Source organism: Crocodylus porosus, unplaced genomic scaffold, assembly GCF_001723895.1.
Source record: "Crocodylus porosus isolate Cpor-Errol unplaced genomic scaffold, CroPor_comp1, whole genome shotgun sequence".
NCBI classification, from domain to species: domain Eukaryota; kingdom Metazoa; phylum Chordata; order Crocodylia; family Crocodylidae; genus Crocodylus; species Crocodylus porosus.
Genome location: NW_017728943.1, coordinates 81,001,802 through 81,012,563, shown reverse-complemented (window position 1 = coordinate 81,012,563; position 10,762 = coordinate 81,001,802). Strand labels below are relative to the sequence as shown.

The 10,762-nt window shown below is 49.9% G+C and overlaps 1 protein-coding gene across 1 annotated transcript in view; it reads right to left on the bottom strand.

The window, feature by feature from the left end:
• CCDC167 (coiled-coil domain containing 167) overlaps positions 1–8,601 on the bottom strand; it is an 18,311-nt gene extending 9,710 nt beyond the window's left edge. Inside the window, 1 exon segment of the mRNA XM_019549642.1 lies at positions 8,537–8,601. The gene's annotated coding sequence lies outside the window, so the exon portion shown is untranslated.
• Between the last annotated feature and the right edge of the window lie 2,161 nt (positions 8,602–10,762).

Below are 10,762 nucleotides of genomic sequence, written 5' to 3'. Positions count from 1 at the left end.
GTAAATTGGATGCTTATCTTGCTGGGATCCTATGACCCCAGCTGACTTCCTGCCCTTTGGGCAGGGGGCTGGACTCGATGATCTCCCAAGGTCCCTTCCAGCCCTAATGTCTATGAAATCTATGAAGAGGGGAAAAATCTGCAGCAGACTCAGGGAAAGGGGAAGATCATTATGGTAGGACATATATCTCTTCCTCTGAAATCCTCCTTTTCCCCAAATTGTAGGCTGTGTTAAAAGGGGACTGGACTCAGTATTTCTGGGTTCTGTCCTGTCACCGCTAATGACTTACTACCTTACCACAGTGGAAGCTGGCATACATGCCTCAGTTTCCCCACTTGTCAACTGGGGGAACGCTACCAACTTCACCGGGACTAATTGTTGACAAAGTGCTTGAGATTCTCAGATGAAAGGCTCTGGGGAAGGGCAGAGTATGGTTCAGAGAAGGTGACACTGCCACCATCCCTATACAGCAGGACCACCGCCTTTGCTGGGGAGTTCAGATCTGGGAGCCAAGGCCCTGTGGGTATGGTCTACTTTGCTTCCCTGGTGCTCCTGAGGAGTGCTGCTTTTTAGCTCATCCCACCCACCTGCTGCTGCTTGCACCCGGAAGGAGGCAACAAAGCTGCTTTGGGGATACCCTGCTGCCACTGCCTTTGAGATCTTTGCTTCTTGCATGCTTGAGGGCCTGCCCACAAAAACATTTCTGGATCGGTATAGGAGCAGGTAGGCAGACTGGCAGAGTGGTGCTGCCCTCGGAGTGCCAGAGCAGCAGTTCAGATGTATCGTGGCTGCGTGTGTATTTCTCACTGGCTAAACTGTCCAACCAGCTCCTTCCCTAGATACACAATTAAAGGAAAACAGAACAGAAATCAGAGCAACCTGATGGAGGATGGTTTCTTGCTGGGGAATCTCCCAGGGGCCCCATAGAAGCTGAAACCACAGAACGAGAGAACCTGTAAAACTTCTGCAAATTCCCAGGGGCAGCTCTCCTAAAAGCACACGTGCATTTGAACTAGCTGTGGGTGGAAAGCATTTGTTTCTGTTAACAAAAGCATGGCAAGGCTGGTGAGGTGCAGCCCTGATCTATCAGAGGCCTGTGTGAAACAGGAGGGTAGCAGCTCAGGCTCCTTGCAAAGAACCACCTAGAACCCCCATTGCAGCTCAAAATGACCAGGTTCTGAATGGCAGGCAGCCTAGTGAAGGGGTTGTAGAGACTGAATTTCCTCCTTCACCCCTGGTCCCTAGGGCAGGGATTGGGGCAGGGAGGGGGAGCATCTCCCTCCGGAAAAGGGATGAGGTGTAGAACGTGGAAAGCTTTCCCTCTACAGCTCGTCTAGCAGCTAGTTAGAGGATTTCATTTAAGAAGACACTGTCAGTTAGTGCCAACCTCACTTTAAAACAAGAATCGAAGCAGGAATTTAACATCCAGCACTGTGCGAGCCTTTGGCACGGATGCTGCTGTCCCTCCTCAGGTTGCTGTCTTGCTACCTGACTGCCAGCTGTGCTTAGGGAGGAGGCGGTGGGAGCCCAGGAGGTCTGTACATGTCAGTGTTCGGATACCAGATGCATCCCTTGCTATGAGATGCACCGCCAGGCACAGAGCCATTTTTGCTGAATCCCCGCTTTGCTTTTGTGCGATCTGGAGGCCTCCTAGAATATGGAGGCTGGGGGTGAATTTTAATCCAAACTGACTTATGGTTTATTACAAATCTCATTTGCTCAGGCAGTCTTGGGCGGGAAGCCCAGAGCCTCTCACATGCAGGCAGAAAGGGTGAGTGACAGCCCTTCTTACGGAGTTGAGCTGGATCCTTTTTAATACATTTTGTAATGAATTAATAAAAGCTTTCTTCCCAGCAGAAAGGTTAAAAGCACTTTTCAAGAACTGGCATCCGCCCTCTGCCTTCATGAATTCCCAATTAAGATGCTGGAAAACAGCCATATCACACACACGTCGGCATCCAACGGTGTTTGGTAATGAGGTTTTCGTCTCCTGAACCTCACAAAAGAGATCAAAGCCAAATAAAAGAGTCAGGGGCAAAAAAAAAAAAAGCCTCCTTGAAGCAGCCCCTTGTCACCTGCTGGCAGGTCTGAAGCTGTTCTCTCCATTTCCAAGTCGGTAGTTTCCACGTCCACTGCTTCAGTTGGACTCTCAACCCAGCACAGAATAGACGCACTGAGATTCAGAAGCTAAATTCTTGGACCAAATAGACTGCTTGACAACTTGTTGTGCTCTTACAATAGTTTTGTATGTCAGCAAAACATTTCCTATGCTATCGATAAGTTCAACAGACCTGGAAAGATTGACCAGCCACTACTAGCCAAAGGCCTAAGCAAGTTACTAGGTTGAGGCCAATGCAAGAGCTTGGCAGGCAGTCTACCAGGAAGATACTAGTACTATAGGCCTGAAAGCCGCCTTAGCAAAATGCCTATGCAATTTTGTGCCTATGCTATTAATACAAAAGCCAAGGGGTCACAGTTTAGGCTGACCTTTTTATAACTCACATGAGCAAAAAGTTAGAAGATGTGATTTAGCAGTCCAAGACAGCAGGATACAGACAGCAGCCTGACAGAAAAAAGACCATTGTGAAAGATGATTGGTGGATATTTATGACAACCATATCTCGTACATACAGAACAGAACTGTAAAAAAAGGTGTATAAAAACCTAGGGAAAAAAACCCTTAAATTGTGAATGAGCAAAACACAGGAAAAGAAACAACTACTGAACCCTGGTGTGGTGATGGATGCCTGGCCAGCTGAATTCACGATACCCGCTGGAAGGCTTGCATAGGAATATCTTTGTTGACTGTTAGGACGTGCTTAGAAGTTGAGCGTTTTATTGAAAGCCCTGCTTAAACATTGCTATTGCTTACATGTTCAATAAATCAGGATTTGAGACTGGAATAGTCACACCAATGGATTCACTTCCATTCACCCCAACCCTTAACTAAGGTAAGTACAACAGTACCTCACCACCAACTCCAGATGCTTGGAAGCAAGTAAATTGGGGGGGGGGGGAAGGAGGGGAGAGTGCTGGGATTGCTACTAGGGCCTAGGACTTGAGCCACGACTAACATCTTTCCTATCAGCTTTTGGCTAGTAGCTCTCTCTCACTTCCACTCTGCAGACTCCTATAATTATTTCAACAATCAACTATATCCTATTTTTTCACAGCCCTGTTACTGCTGTAAGGGAAGCAAGAGCTTCAGCCATTCATCCACCTTCTATTCCTAGAGTCCTTCCTCCTCCACATAAACAGCTCTAGCATCTACCATGGCTGCTCATCATCTTCCCTAAAGCAGAAGAGACGCACCACCTACAAGGTTCTGGGGCATCCTCACAAAACTAAACTTCCCTTGATGGCTGGGGTTCAGGGAAGAGTCTTGCTACCTTCTCTCTGCTGTCAGGCTTCAGGGTAGGTCTGAGGGCTGGTCCCGTCTCCAGTGCCCTCTGCCTGAAGGTTCAGAGCTTGTCCACAAACAGAAGTTGCAGGAGTTTAACAACAAGCAAGATGTGGACATGCTTGCATCAATTTAAAACAGACCCAGATTAATTTAGCTTAGCTTTGTAAGCAGAACCACTGCTTGCCAGGTTTAAGAAGATGCAACGATGTCCACAAAGGGTTTGGACACATCTTTACCTCGATGTGATCAACCTTTTCCCCTGCTTAAAAAAAACAGAGTGGACACACAACAAACAGCTCCACGCAATAACTTTCTTGACTCTAATGTAGAACTACTGCAGGAAAAATTAGGGGTTAAACTTACACCAGTGTAAGTATCTTATGTCTGCAGCTTAATCTGGGGGGTTGTAGCCATTTGCTCAGTACAAATGATCTGTTAACTTCTCCCTTGCCATGCAGTGGTGAGGTGCTGTCATATCCGAGAAGGGCTGCTCGTGTCTCTACTCCAGATCCTGTTGTAATTTACACCAGTGTGCAAAAGGTAGCTTAAAATACACTGGTGTAAACATGCTGTATGTCCAGGCACAAAGTCACATTTGTGTATCATCATCACACCTTTAGCTAAACCAGCATAACTCTGTGTTTGGGACAGGCCTTAGAAAGACAGCCTTGCTTCAGGTTATATTCAGTCCCATATGGAAAGTGTATTTAACTGTCATAAAGGCATGTTAGGTAGGTAACGATGTTGACAAATGAACAATTACAATTATCTAGTAAAACTGAGGCTGTAAGGTGTTTGGGTATTTCATTCTGAAAACTCAGACTTCAGTCTCTGTGGCTTAAAGAGACTGAGAGGTTTTACCATTCATAAATATTTTGCTGTAAGAAGGGCCTTCCACGTGCATGTGTCTGTGTGCATGTCCACCCATCCATGACTGCAGCAGGATTTCAGTATTTAAGGCACACATTGGTAAACAGATGTCAAGTCTCAGGCTGTAACAGTCCTGCCCTTCAAAACCTAAGTGGAATTGCCTGCTATGCTGCCAGCTAATACAGCTAATGCTCCATCCCTCCTCCTCCCATAGGTGTAATTGGGTCACACTCTCTTTATAAGCTGCCTTCTCAGAGAGGGAAGCCACTATTACGTCTCAGCTTGGCTGTCCCATCTTCAGACTGAACATCTAAATCAGTTCCCTCAACTCTTCCTGTTACAGCTTACTGTCCAAGCCTTTTTCCATTCATCCTCTAAACTTCCTGTTGGTCTGTTACCACTGAAATCTGGTGCCAACAGACAACTGCTGTCTAACTGGATGCCTAAGCATGGCTAGGCAGAGAAGAAAACTACCACATGCTGTGCTTCTATCGAAGTAGTTCAACACGGCTTTGGCTTCTTTCAACACTGTGGCACACGAGGCAGCAATTACAAGCCCCAAATCCTTTCCACAGGTGCTCTTGCCCTGGCTGTATTTGTCTGCTTTGTATATGCTCAATTAATTACACCTCTGTTTCCTCATCTTTCTCTCTACTCATTCTGACTAGTTCTGATCCAGGTCTTCTATTCATTAGGAACATATCGACTTCTGATCTCATTCCCCAAATCATCTGCAATCATTGTCTCATCCAAACCAGTTGTGAAAATATTGGCTAGTCCAAGGCCCAGCAGAAAATGCTGCTTCAAAGAAACCTTGGCACAAATACTGCAGAGAAAGGTAATTAGCAGTGGTAGGCAGGGTAGATTTGTTGCTTACAGGCTAACTAGATCAGAGATGTACAGCATAAGATTTTGTGGGCCTAAGATCACTTCATCAGATGCTGTGAAAAGATATGGACAGAGCAGCACGTCAAAGAGAGTGATTTGGATGCAAGACAGGGGAGGGAAGAAGGGAGATGGGGGGCGAAAACATGCTGTGTATGTCCTTTCACAGCTTCTGATGAAGTAAGCTCAGGCTCACAAAAGCTCATGCTATATACCTCCGATTTAGCTAGTCTACAAAGCACAAATCTACCCTGCCATCTAAAATATCACAGGCCTATTTGATGTGGTCATGGGCTTAAGCTCATCACAAAAAACTGTAAGTCTCCCTTAATAAGGGAGGCCACAGGGGACACATCAACTGATTTCTTGGGGCAACTAAAAAGAAATCAGGAATAGAAGCAAAGTGATAAGTTAATAACAAGAGATCCAGAAGGGGACACCAAGTAGACCACATCATCCCCTGAACAAGTCAAGGGAGCCTGTGGATGTTGACCAGTGAAACTTGGCCTGGTGACATGAGCAGAGGAGTGATGGGAAGACGGCTTCACACTCATCTGGGTTCCCCCAGCCACAGCCTTCTTTCTGGTCTTGTAGAGCAGTGTTTCTCAACCAGTGGGACTCGAAGGTTGTGTAGGTGGGACTTCAACTCATTGCTGGATTGAAAAAAATCTGCTGTTTGCACTTCAGATAGATGAATCAACAGATATCTTGAACAGTGCAATTTTGTGGAACGTTGTTTTTATCATGGTGGGACCAGGGTTTTTGACAAAACAGTTGGTGGGATGTAAGGTGCAAAAGGTTGAGAACTGCTGTTGTAGATGGCCAGCTTGGCAGTTGAGCAGGAGGTCCCGGGGCTTGATGGGATCACAGATGGGAAATGCATAACAAAACATGGCGCAGGAAGAAGTGCAGGCAAAACCTCAGCAGGAGGTTCTGGAGGAGGCAAAAGAGGCGCTGCAACCTGGCACGCTCGAGGTAGCCATGGGCCAGGGTCTTCCTCTACTGGCAAAAGGGGCACTCCCTAGAGTGTGCCAGATACACGCCTGTGGTGACGGCTCCGTGGAGGAGGCACCAGCTGAGGTCCCTGGTGGTTCATGGGATCAAGGTGGAATACAGACTTGTCCACCAAGGACCTTCGCCTCCACCTTCATGTAGGGTGTCCCGCCACTTGTTGCTGGGGCGGGATACAGGGATGGGATGATGGCTTATGCAGAGCACAAGCCTGTACAGCTGGCAGTGGTGGGCTGTTCAAAGGTAGACTGGCTTTTTATCCCCCAGCCTACTGAGATGGTGGGGCAGGGAGCAGTGGGGCCTGCTGAGGCAGTAGTCCCATGACTAGCTCTAGAGAGCTGGGGAATACCAGGGGTGGGGACTGCCCTTGTACAGGACCTGGCTGATATAGATGAGGACAGTGGGAGGCAAGGCAGCCTTTACCTTGTGGAGTAAGCAGCAGGGAACGTGCAGCATGGGGTTCTGGAGAAGGCAGTACAGGGACTGTAGCCTGGTACTCTCCAAGTGGGCATGTGCCAGGGTCTCTCTCTGCTCACAAAACAAGCAGGTGTCAGGGGCATCCATGAACCATACTAGACAGGCCTGTGGCAATGGCTCTGTGGAGGAGCCACCAGCTGAGGTTGCCAGTGGCTCATGGGATCAAGGTGGAATACAGACTTGTCCACTGGAGGCCTCCACCCCCATCCCCACCTAGGCTGTCCCACCACTTGCTGTCTGGGTAGGATGTGAGAACATAGTGGTGGGTGGCACAGAGAAGAAGTGTGTAGAGCTGGTGGCAGTGGGTGGTTCAAAAGTGGACCAGCTTGGTGCCCCCCAGCCTGCTAAGATGGTGAGGTGGGGAGCGCCATGGGGCCTGCCAAGGCAGTTGCCTCATGACAAGCTCCAGAGGGCTGGTGGACACTGGGGCATGGGGACTGCCCTTGCACAGGACCTGATTAATGTGGGCGAGAGCAGCATGGCGGCCTCAACATCCTGGAGTAGGAGGCAGGGCACATGCAGAGTGGGCAGCTCCATGGCCAGCTCAGCAGAATCTGCCAACTTCTGCCTGGCATAGTCCAGGAGGTCCCTGATATGGCTGATGTTGGCCAGGACCTTCTTTTGGCACACCCAGGGCACCTCCACTACTGACACCACTAACTGGGGGTTTTCAGCAGGGGCCTGGCAAGAAGGCTGGTGCTCTGGGTGACCATTTCTGGGAATCTGGAGGCAGAGACCAGCCTCCAGGTTCTGAGGAGGTGGAGAACAAGCATAAATGAGGTTTAGCAACAACAGGCACCTTCCACAATCTTGAAGATCAGGAAATCCCCAAGTAGGAGACTCTTCATTTAAAATCATCCCTTTTCCCACTCCTTACTTACAAACACTGACATCTGTCATGCGCATATGCTGGTTTAATACTGTAGAGCTTTTCATTAGGATTAAGCTGCATCCATGCTGGCCCTTGCTGTGGAGAGATTAATTACATAGGCCAGGCTGGCTTTTTTAACTACAGGGCAGCTGGTAAGGGCAGGGCTGCAAGTGGTCTCCATAATCCACTGCGAGTGCCCTTCTCCAGAAGCCTCCAGTACGAGTGATTCTGCTCATGTCTGTCTAAGACTCTGCCTACAGACAGCAGCCGCCACATGGAAGCCACCAATGCATATTCCCACCCATGTGCCCCTGCTACAGCAGTGAAGCCAACAAGAGGGAAATGCACTACAGCACCAGGCAGAAGGTACAGGGCGGTGCACATGCTTTCTGCAGGTCAGAGCCTTCTCGCTGCTCTGCGAGTTCCTCAGATCCTAGAACAGGTGACAGATGCCAAGCCAGGCCCGGGCAGAGCTTCCTAGGCTGGACAGCAGGTTGAGCTCTGGCAGGGAGCCCCGCGGCTTTCCTACAAAGCCACCCTGGCTCAGCGGCTGTCTGGTAGGGCCAGTCCCAGGGGCTTGGCAATTGCTAGGGCCAGCTTTCACACCCTGGCCCGCTGGCTCTGGAGGGTTTCTGGCTGACCACAGGCTTCTGCTTAAACCAGGACACCATGGCCTCCGAGCCAGGAGAATTTCAACCGGCTGAAAAATACCTGCCCCGGCCAGAAGAGAGACCCCAGCCTCAAGTCCCATCACTTGCTCGGCCAGAAAACCAGGAGGGAAAAAGACACAGGAGCAGATGGGCATTGCTGGCACACCCCATAGGAGGCACCTTGCACACCCCAGGGCTTAGGGGCTGCAGCACCGCAGGGGGCAGCAGAAGTGACCCTAGAGCAAAGGGCGCTTTGGGGGGGGCTCTGGGACGGAGCTCGACACCCTCCACTTCCTCCCTGCTCATGCACCCCTGCACTTACACTTGCCCATGCACGTACTGCCCCCCCGCCCGACACCAGCCCCTCACCTCCTGGGCCACGCGCAGCCCCTCTCGCTTCTTCTTGACCATGGTCCCGCCGGGTCCCGGGCCGCGCATGCGCACAGCGCCCCCAGCTCGGGACTGCCACGCACTGCCACTAGCGAGGGGAAACAGAGCCCGAGCCGCTCGCCGCCATCTTTGGGAGGGGCACGAGGCAAATCCGCCGCCATCTTTGGTGAGGGGCAGAGGGAGCTTTCTAGCGGGCTTCCCTCGCCACCATCTTTGCGAGGGGCGCGGGTGGAAAGCGGGAGCCATCTTTGTGAGGGACGAGTGTAGGAGGCGGGTGCCATCTTTGTGAGGGGTTGGGTCCTAGTGCAGGTGGCTGCAGTGTCAGAGAGCAAAGGGACCTGGGCATGGGACCGGTTCCCCTCAGTGCACGAGGCTGGGGTGTGTGCAGAGCACACATGCCAGTTGCTCCCATCATGCCCACTGCTGCTGAGGAACTGGTGTCCTGGCGCTGGCTGGCCAGCAGCGGGAGGGGGTATCTCAGGGACCACCTTTCAGCAGCTTTCCTCCCCTGCAGCTGGGAAGGAGGCTGTGGCAGTCAAGGAGGCACTGCCTAGTCAGCCCCTACAGCGCAGGTGCCCAGGGCATGGAGAAGTGGATGCACTTGTTGGGGGTGGGGGCCAGCTAGTGGAAAAATATTGCAGAAAGTGACCAGAGTATAAATATACACTGTTGCAGGGCTAGGGGCGCAGGATTTGAGACCATACAGTCTCCCTGCGCCTTTTACTTGAGCTCAAATAAACTCTGTCTACTTCTCCCCCCAGTGTGTTTATTGGCACGACGCACACTGGGCAACGAACCCAATTGTTGCCTCCCTCGGGCACCTTGTGCCGGCAACACACTGGTAGAGAGATGAGCACATGGATTTTAAAAAGTGAGGTGTGGATGGTGAGGGGCGTCATCACCCAGAACACGGCACATATTTCTGTCCAGAAAAGAAAACTAGAAACTTTAAAAAAGAAACCAGAAGCTTTACTAACAGGCTAGGTAGGCTGAGAGCTGTCTAATGCCCTTGTAGATGGAAGTGAAAATAAACACAACATAATTGGAGTGAGTTCAAACAAATCTTCGGGGCTGTGAAATAGGAGCTTCCTCACCAGGAGCAGTGGACAGACAACAGCACTGCAGAACAAAGGATAGCTTGGCGGGTGGACCCTCAAGACCCTTAAAAAGAAGACAAGGTCATTAATACTGGTGGATGAAGAATGTAGAAGGAGTCACGTAGATTATAATGAGCCATGAAGTCAAGTGACACCCTTAGTGCTGCCTGACGAGAAATGCTGCTGCCGTGGCCAGGCAGTTGGTTTTATACTTTGGGTAGCACAGGAGTCAAAGAGGGGTGCAAGTACACCAGTGCACCCTGCCCCTGAAGGAGCCTGCCACTGGGCAGAGCCTGCAGCCGGGTTTTCCATCATCATTAGCACAGTGCCTAACGCATGTATGATGCCAGCCAAGCCCCTTTTGAAATATTTTCATTACATACCTCTGGTTTTGTCTCCCCACTTTGTACATAGTATTTTGAATATGTTTTCTCATCTTCACTATCCCCTTGTGCACTCATTTAAAAGCAAAACAGAAATCTAGTCAGGACATTTTTGAGCAAGTGTGCACCCAAGTACTAAATGGAATTTGTGGAGTTTATTCTCTTCAAACCTAGCTTGGTAGTTAAAGCTGGAGCTGATGGAGAAAACACGTTTGTAACATCGAGTTATTCTCCAGTTCCAGTGAGCTCATACCATGTACACGTTCAGAAAATTTGGCCTGAGGGCAAGCATGGACATGTACAGCCCAAAGGAAACAGGAGAAAGCTCTGAGCTACTGGTAAAGGAAGGTAAGAATGGAAACCTTATGTAGGATCATAGGAATGTTGGGGTGGAAGAGACCTCACAAGGTCATCTAGTACAGCCCCCTGCTCAAGGCAGGAACATCCCTGATTTAACCATCCCAGTCAAGTGTCAGTCTAACCTGCTCTTGAAAACTTTAGAGGGTGGAGAGCCCACAAGTTCTCTAGGTAGCTCGTTCTGATGCTTGACCACCCTTACAGTCAGAAAATACCTTCTAATCTGCAACTAGAGGTGCGCCGATATATTGCTCCATATCGGCTCGGCACCAATAAAAGGAAAATTAACATTATCAGCAATCGGCTTTTTTCGCCTGGTGTAGCTGATAATGACACTGATAAGTGCCATGTTCATGTGCACAGCCCCA